Raw genomic sequence first — 8,394 nt, forward strand, 5'->3', positions numbered from 1 at the left:
ATGCTTACATTTATTTAATTAAAAAGTATAGCATAATTTTTGGCTGCAAATTAGTTATTTCTAACGGGTTTTAATACTGTCTTAGTTCAAAACGAGTTTAAATAAGAGAAAATATGAAGTTTTGGGAAAACAATTAGAAATTTAAAATGAAAATTACCATATTTGAACAAAAAATAAAGACATTTTTAAGCTAATTTTAAAAATTGTGTAAAAAATTGTTTTTTTTTTTAAATTTTACCCTTGATTGGGGAATGTTTTTAAAAACTTTGTTTTATAATGGCGGGTATTTCAATCAAATACTTAAAAAAAGTATTTAAGTTGTTTTTTTTTCGAAATTATTTGTTGTTAACCATTTAAATTTGTAAATTATATATAGGAAATTTAAGTTCTTTACAATTTGTTTATAATTTAATATAAAATTTTAAAGTCACAACAAATTTCAAGGTTTATTTTTTCAGTTTTAATAATAGCTTTAAATTAAAAGCTAGATTTTAAATATTACATGCTTTAAATGTTGTTAATAATTATTTTGTATTTTCCTTGTTCTTTTATTGATTTTTTTTTATTAATTTATTCTCAAAAAAGAAAGGTACTAGATGTTTTTTTTTTAAATAAATTTATATTACATTTATATAATTTATTTTTACATATTATTCAACAAATTTATTTATTTTTTTTTGTATTTTTCTTTTGTTTTTTTAATAAGAGTATAATTTTTTTATAATTTTTATATATTTACTTTAAAAAGTTTAACAAAGTTTTCTTTTTTTAGGTTTTTCTGTTTTTTGCTTTTAATTTTTTAATTCTTTAAATTAATTTAAACCATAAAAACAAGGTTTTCAATAAAGAATTTTGTTAATAATTTCGTTAAAATTTCTCTTTTTGTTTTGTTTAGGTTTTCTATCACACTCATAACAACTCAACTTAGCTGGGCAAAAAAAAATATTGAAAAAGAAATATATTAGAAAACTAAAAATTTAAGAAATTGTTAAATTTTGTTTCCAAATGCTTTAAATTTTATTATTTGCTGTTTATTTTTCATAATTTCTATTATTAAATGTCTTGATTTTGAAATTTAGTTACATGTTTAATTGTTGTATTATAATTTATTTAAAAATTCTCTTTATTTATTACATTTGATATATTTTCAAATCTGTTTAAAGGATAATTGCTGTATTTTTAATTTCGAGAAAGTTTTTGAATACAATTTATTCAAAATTTGTTATTGCAAAATTTTAAGGAAAATATTTTCCTTTAAAAAAAATTATTTTAATCCGTTTTTTATTATTTTTTTTTTAGCAAAAATGATAAATATTTATTTAATATTAAATGGCTTCATTTGCTTTTGAATACAATAAAAATTCTACTAAAAGTCCTTTTTAAAACCCTCAAAATAAATTTTAGGTTTATTTACATTTGAAATAATTTTCCTTAAATAAACCGTTTTTATTGTTTCGTTGATTCATAAACATTTATTATGCCACATTTTGCTTTAAATTATATTAAAATTCCTTTAAAAACCTCAAAGTTATCTTTATTTTACTAAAATAATCTCAATTTTTGTTTATTAATGTTGTTGTCTGTTTAAAAGTATTCGTTTAGTTGTTGTTGTTATTTTTGTTTTCGAACTCGTTTACTCGTACATACATTTTGTTGTACGAGAGTGTGTCTTGCTCTTTTGTTATATTTAAACAAGAGAAAAGTGTTGCCTATCTTCTTTGTTTTGCTTATAAAAGTGTGTTGTTGTTATGTTGCATGTTAACATGTGAGGTTATGGGAGTGTGTTTTTTTGTATTAAAATGTATAGCATACTTATTGGGTGCATTTTAAAGGGTTTTATAGGTTAAATTGAATTTATATGAGAAATTTTAATGTTTTTAGATAAATTATTAGACATTTATTAAAAGAACTGTTTTTAAGAAGCAGAATATTTTAAACTATTTATTTCAATTTAGTTTTTAATTAAAACGAGGTTATTTAAACAAAGTTAGGTTCTTTTTTTTTTATATAAATGAATTTATAGGAATAAATATTTTATTTTTAATGAAACTGCAAATATTATGAAGCTGCCAATATTTATTTTTTTATTTGAAAAATTATTTAAAATTTCTTAAATTTTCTGTTGGCTTTTATTTTGTGAAAATTTCTTAAATTTCTCTTTTATTATTTTGCCCAGCTGAAAAATCAACAAATATTGGAATAAATTTTTTTTTTAATTTTCGTTTCTTTTTTTTATAATTTAATATAATGAACTCTTTTTACAAAAAAAAAAAAATTAAAGCAAAATAATGTTTTTAATATAGATTAACTACAACCAGGTTTTTTCTGTTTTCTTTTTTAATAATTTAAACTAATTTTAGTTGATTTGTTGTTATATAGTTAAATTTTATAAAAATTGTTAGGTAAGCAGCTAGAAAATTACTTTGATTTGTTTGATTTCTTTTTGTGTCTTGTTTTTTTTTGTGGTAATATATTACAAATATTAGTTGTTACTGCTGTTGTACAAAATTTTAGCTATTTTCTTATAAAATAAAAAAAAAATTTAAACAAAATTTTAATAAAAATTTGTTGAGCTTTTTGTAAAAAAAAAATAATTTTTAACTATACAACAGTTTTAAGAGAGAGAGAGTTATATAGCTTTTAAGTAAAAGTGAAAGAGAGAGAGAGAGAGAGTTCATTTTACAATAGTTTAGCGTTTGTTTTCTGTTTCTTTTTTATTTTTTTTTTAAATAGTAGCGTTTTTCTTGTTGTTAGTAGTTTTGGAAAAATCGCGCCCTGTCGGCTTTAACTTTAACGTTTTTTTTTTTAAATATTTTTTGTTTTAAACTTTAATGCCAATCAACCTTTGTTTTTAAGCTTTTTTTAAAAAAAAAAGTTTCTTTATGTAGTTTTTTTGTTGTAAAGATTTTAGTTCTCAATAAAACTTTTCTTGAATTTCTTTTGCTATTTTCCAGCCTATATTGATTAAAAATGTAGTTTTTCTTTTTAAGTATTGTTTATAACTCGTTTACCAAGTGAAATATTTTCTTTTTGTTTTGTGGAAATTAAATAAACGTTTAAATTTGTTATTTAAAAATTTTCTTTGCAAATATTTTTGTTGTAAATTTTTTAGGTTTTTTTGTTGTTGTTGGTGTAATAAGTTGTTGTTTGTTTTTTGTTTTTGAAAAAAGTGGTGCGCGGTGCATAATTGTACTAATACATATTGTTATTATTAATTTGGTTAATTTATTTTGCATTATTTTTTTTTGTTTTGTTTTTGTTAAGGTGTTGTTTGTTTGTTTGTAGTTGTTGTTGTTGTTCTTTTAGTAAATAAGCTAAACATTTATAATTAATAATTAATCATGATGCTCTATATATATTTATGTTATTATATCATTTGTTTTTGTCTTTATCAATATTTAATATATATAGTTTATATATGTATGTATAAGTGTGGGTTTGTGTGTATTTGTTTGTTCTGTTGTATGTATATATTTCTCTTTTTTTATTTTGGTTCTACTTTATGTATTTTAGGGATTTTAGTTGTTTTTAAAAGTCGTTACTAAATAGTTTTTCTACTAAATTGTGTATTTTTGTTATGAGTTGTTTTTTTTTTAATTTACGACTGTGGTATTTTTTGTTGTTGTAGTTTTAGGTGGGTTTTATTTAGTTTTTTTAGTTTATTTATTAGTGTTTTTGTTTAAAAGTTTTTAAAAAAAATTTAACATAAATTTAAACAAAACATAAAATAGATTTTCTTTATTTTTCTACTCTAAACTAAAACTGTAGTTTGATTTTAGGAGAAAGAGAGCGAAAGAGAGAGGATTTATATACTAGTAGTTTAAACTTTGTTTAAAAAGTTTTTTTTTTTTAGCTGATTTGGGGTTCTACATGAAGTGTGTGTTTTATCTTTTATAGTTTTGTTTATTAAATATTGGCAGTGTCTTGTTTTTTTTAATTTTTTGATATTTTACAGATATAACGTTTTTTTCAAAGGGAAGTTTTAAAGTTTAATTAAAATGCTTGCATTAAATTAATTAAATTATAGAACAAATTAGCTTACAAACATTTAAAAATTTAAATTTACTACCCTGTTTAAAAAAAGCTTTAAAGCTTAACAAAAACTAACCTTAACTGAAAGCTCTATATATGTAAAAGCTTTTAAATATATCAGAAATCATGTAATTTAGTTAAATTATACAATAAATTAGCTTAAACACACTTAAATATTTAATTTACTACCCTGCTGTTAAAAAGCTTTAAAGCTTAACGAAGTCTAAACTTAACTGCAAACTCTACATAAAAGCTTTTAACTCTTTAATAAGTTTTGTAGGTTCCCACACCACATTGCTTAAAAGCCTTAAAGCTTAATGCAAACTAACCTTAACTGATAGCTCTATATACAAGCTTTTAACTTATTAATACATTTTGTTTGACATAAATGCTAATGAAAGGGCATTAAAGCATTTGATTTCCTGTTCAATAAATTTTAAAGCTTATAAACACCTTCAAAAGATAAATATCAGCAACTAGCTTAAAAGGGGCCTAAGTATGGTCTTAAACATTAGAAAGCTTTTTTTGAAAAAACTTATAAAACAATTTTTTTTATTGTAGTTGATGAACTTGTAACAAAATAGTTAAATATCAGCAACTAGCTTAAAAGGGGCCTAAACACTAGAAAGCTTGGTTTGAAAAAACTTATAAAACAAAATTTTGTTCTTAAACGAATTTTTCTAAAATATTTCACAATACCTTGTTATAAAATTACAGTGTTTGAATACAATTATGAAACGATATAATAATGGTTGTACATCTTAAGCACGCTACATGTTTTGAAACAATTTAAAAATGCGATATTCCGAAAAAGCTAGTTCTCAAAGTTTTTACACCATTTATAAGTTTCTAACTGTTTTAGAAAGAACCATAACTCAGATATTCAGCTATATACAATTTAACCATAAAATTCCGTACAGTCCATATTTCCTTAACACTTGTGACTTGTTTTATATTAAATTTTTCCATATTTTTAGGTTTGAGATTAATATTTTTAACTTTTTTCCTTAAAGACATATATATTTTTGGTCTTATTTTTAAAGCGAATTTTATTTCCAATAACACCCAGCTTTTTTTAATAAAATCGGTTGAATATTATAAAAGTTATTCAACTTTTTCTAAAGGTCTATCAAAAAAATTTAGATTTTTCCTATTTGATAGCAATTTTTTATATATATTTCTTAGAAGACAAATATATTTATTCACTTAATTTAAAAGAAAATTTTGTTTCCTACCCAACAACTCATATTTTATTACAATTGCTTGAAAACTAAAAAAGTTATCCTGATTTTACTAAAAGCTTACTTAGCTTTGATTTTTTGTTTAAATTTATAGCATACTTTTAGGTGTTGATATGAAAATGTTATGAAAAGTTAGGACGTTATGAAAAAATTGAATATATTTTAAAATTTTCAACCGATTTTAAAAAGTGATGTTTTGTTGTAATCAGAACAAAAATGTCTTTAAACTTTAGTACATATATAAATATTATATATGGTTTACTAGGAAATTATTAATGTGTTTCTGTTTCGATATATTTTTTTTTAATTTTTTCTTTAAGGGCAAATGTATTTTTTGTCATATTTTTAAAGCAGATTTTATGTCCAATAAAATGAGTTATCTTTTATGAAAATCGCTTGAAAATTATAAAAGTTATTAAAGTTTTACTAAAAGCCTATAAACATTTTTCATATATTTCATAATATTTTCGATTTTCTAGCTTATTTTTAGGTGTCAATATGGAAATTATCGTTAACTATGGTGTAATAACGGATGTTAGAAAAGTTTTTTAAAACTTTTCTTCACAAGCCAATGAATAATGTATTCATTTATTTATATATTTAGATGCAGTATTTCTTTTTATTACTTTGAGTTCTTTTTGCTTTTTGTTCTATGTCAAAAATTCCAAATAGTATTTAGTTATTAGCATTAATTAAAATGTATGTTTGTCCAATAAATAAGAAAATGAAAACAAAACTAAATAAATGTAACAAAATTAAAATGAATAAAGCAATAAATAAATGCCAAAGATAATATTTAATGTTATTTTTTAACTTGTGGAACAAAAACAAATAAAATTTAATAAATACTTTGTTTCAATAATTAAACAAATAAAGGCTAACAGAAGGATAAAGCAATAAGTAAGTATAAAGGCAGTATTTTAAAGTAAGTATATTAATTAATTTTAACTCACACTATCCTACAATTCATAATAACCACTGTGCTACCATTTGTTTAAACAACTTTAATAAACATCCCTAAAGTATGCCAAGAAATTGTTCAAAATATCCACTTAGTTTTCACTTCCAGAAGCGTTTTTTAAGATTAAATTTGAAATTTTTAGTTGTAGACATAGCTAGAGTGTAATAGTTTTGCATTTATTCAAAAGAAGACTTTAAAATCTTTCACCTAATGAAAAAATCATGGCAAATGCTTATTTAATTTTGCAGTTATATAGTTTAGAAAAAACGTTTGACAATGTCATAAAATTCTTGTTGTGCAAAATTTTAATATCACATTTTTGTTAACAGTTTTCAGGATTTGATAGCTATGGTCACCATATTTGGTGTATTTATAGAAAAAGATATCGTCGATCAAATGCCATGATTAGAATTTAAATAGGGTTACAGCCTTAGATTTTATAAGCATTTAAACAAAACACGCCCATATTTCCACATGTGGGCGTGGCTATGGACAAAAAAATTGGGCATCATATGAAAGTCCACTTCCAAATCTATAAGATGGCGAAAACTATAATCTGCTAGCTGTCTTAGTTTTCAAGTTATTACGTGTGGAAGAAAATTTGTTACGCGACATTTACCTTCTGCATGATTATGTTCTCCTAGTACTTGACAAAAATTTGAATTTTTGAAAATCATTTTTTAGCGGCATTATTTTATATTTAGAAAATTGCTTATATCTTCAACAGATTACTGCCAATCCATATGAAATTTGAAATGGTTCTAGAAAAAGATACAAGCAACTTGGTTGGTAGGAAAATTTTTGTCAACGCTTCACAATTTCGTTTTTATAAGCGTTTTAAACTTTAAATTAAAATATCTTCATACTGGGCATGGCAATAGGCTTATAATTTGTGACGCAGATGGTAGAAAATTTTAAACTCTATAAGATAGTGAAGAAATTGTGTAAAATATTCACTTAGTTTTCGAGTTATAACTAATTTAATAAAACTTTTTCACTTTCAGAAGCGTTTTTTAAGATAAAATTTGAAATATCTCTTTTTAGACATAGCTAAAGGGTAAAAGTTTTTCATTTATTCAAAAGAAGATTTCAAAATCTTTCACCTTAAGGAAAAATCATGTCAAATGCTTGTTTAATTTTGCAGTTATATAGTTTAGAAGAAATGTTTGAATACGTCACAAAATACATGTTTCTTGTGCAAAATTTTAATTTCACATTTTTGTTCACAGTTTGCAGGATTTTATAGCTACGGTCACCATATTTGGTTTATTTATAGTAAAAGATATCGTCGATAAAATGCCATTATTAAAATTTAAAAAGGCTTACAACCTTAGATTCTATAAGCGTTTAAACCAAAAACGCCCATATTTCCTCAAGTGGGCGTGGCTATGGACAAAAAAATTGTAGATCATATGAAAGTCCAATTCCAAATCTACAAGATGGTGAAAAATATAATCTGGTAGCTGTATTAGTTTTCAAGTTATTACGTGTGGAAGAAAATTTGTTACGCGACATTTACCTTCTGCATGATTATGTTCTCCTAGTACCGACCAAAAATTTGAATTTTTGAAAATCATTTTTTAGCGGCATAATTTTATATTTAGAAAATTGCTTATATCTCTAACAGATTACGGCCAATCCATATGAAATTTGAAATTTTTCTAGAAAAAGATACAAGCAACTTGGTTGGTAGGAAAATTTTTGTCAACGCTTCACAATTTTGGTTTTATAAGCGTTTGAAATTTTAAATTAAAATTTCTTCATACTGGGCATGACAATAGGCTTATAATTTGTGACGCAGATGGTAGACAATTTTAAACTCTATAAGATATTGAAGAAATTGTGTAAAATATTCACTTAGTTTTCGAGTTATAACTAATTTAACAAAACTTTTTCACTTTCAGAAGCGTTTTTTAAGATAAAATTTGAAATATCTCTTTTTAGACATAGCTAAAGGGTAAAAGTTTTTCATTTATTCAAAAGAAGACTTCAAAATCTTTCACCTTAAGAAAAAATCAGGGAAAATACTTTTTTATTTTTGTAGTTATAAAGTTTAGAAAAAAGAGAACATAATCTTGCAGAAGGTAAATGTCGCGTAACAACTTTTCTTCCACAAGTAATAACTGGAAAACTAAGACAGCTACATGATTATAGTTTACG

At 23.0% G+C, this 8,394-nt stretch overlaps 1 long non-coding RNA gene across 1 annotated transcript in view; it reads left to right on the plus strand.

The window, feature by feature from the left end:
* LOC135955813 (uncharacterized) overlaps positions 1-6,066 on the plus strand; it is an 89,892-nt gene extending 83,826 nt beyond the window's left edge. Inside the window, exon 4 of the long non-coding RNA XR_010576303.1 lies at positions 5,753-6,066. This is a non-coding gene — a long non-coding RNA (uncharacterized LOC135955813). The remainder of the gene's footprint in view (positions 1-5,752) is intronic.
* Positions 6,067-8,394: the final 2,328 nt, after the last annotated feature.

The sequence above is a fragment of the Calliphora vicina genome, chromosome 3, assembly GCF_958450345.1.
Source record: "Calliphora vicina chromosome 3, idCalVici1.1, whole genome shotgun sequence".
In the NCBI taxonomy this organism is placed as follows: domain Eukaryota; kingdom Metazoa; phylum Arthropoda; class Insecta; order Diptera; family Calliphoridae; genus Calliphora; species Calliphora vicina.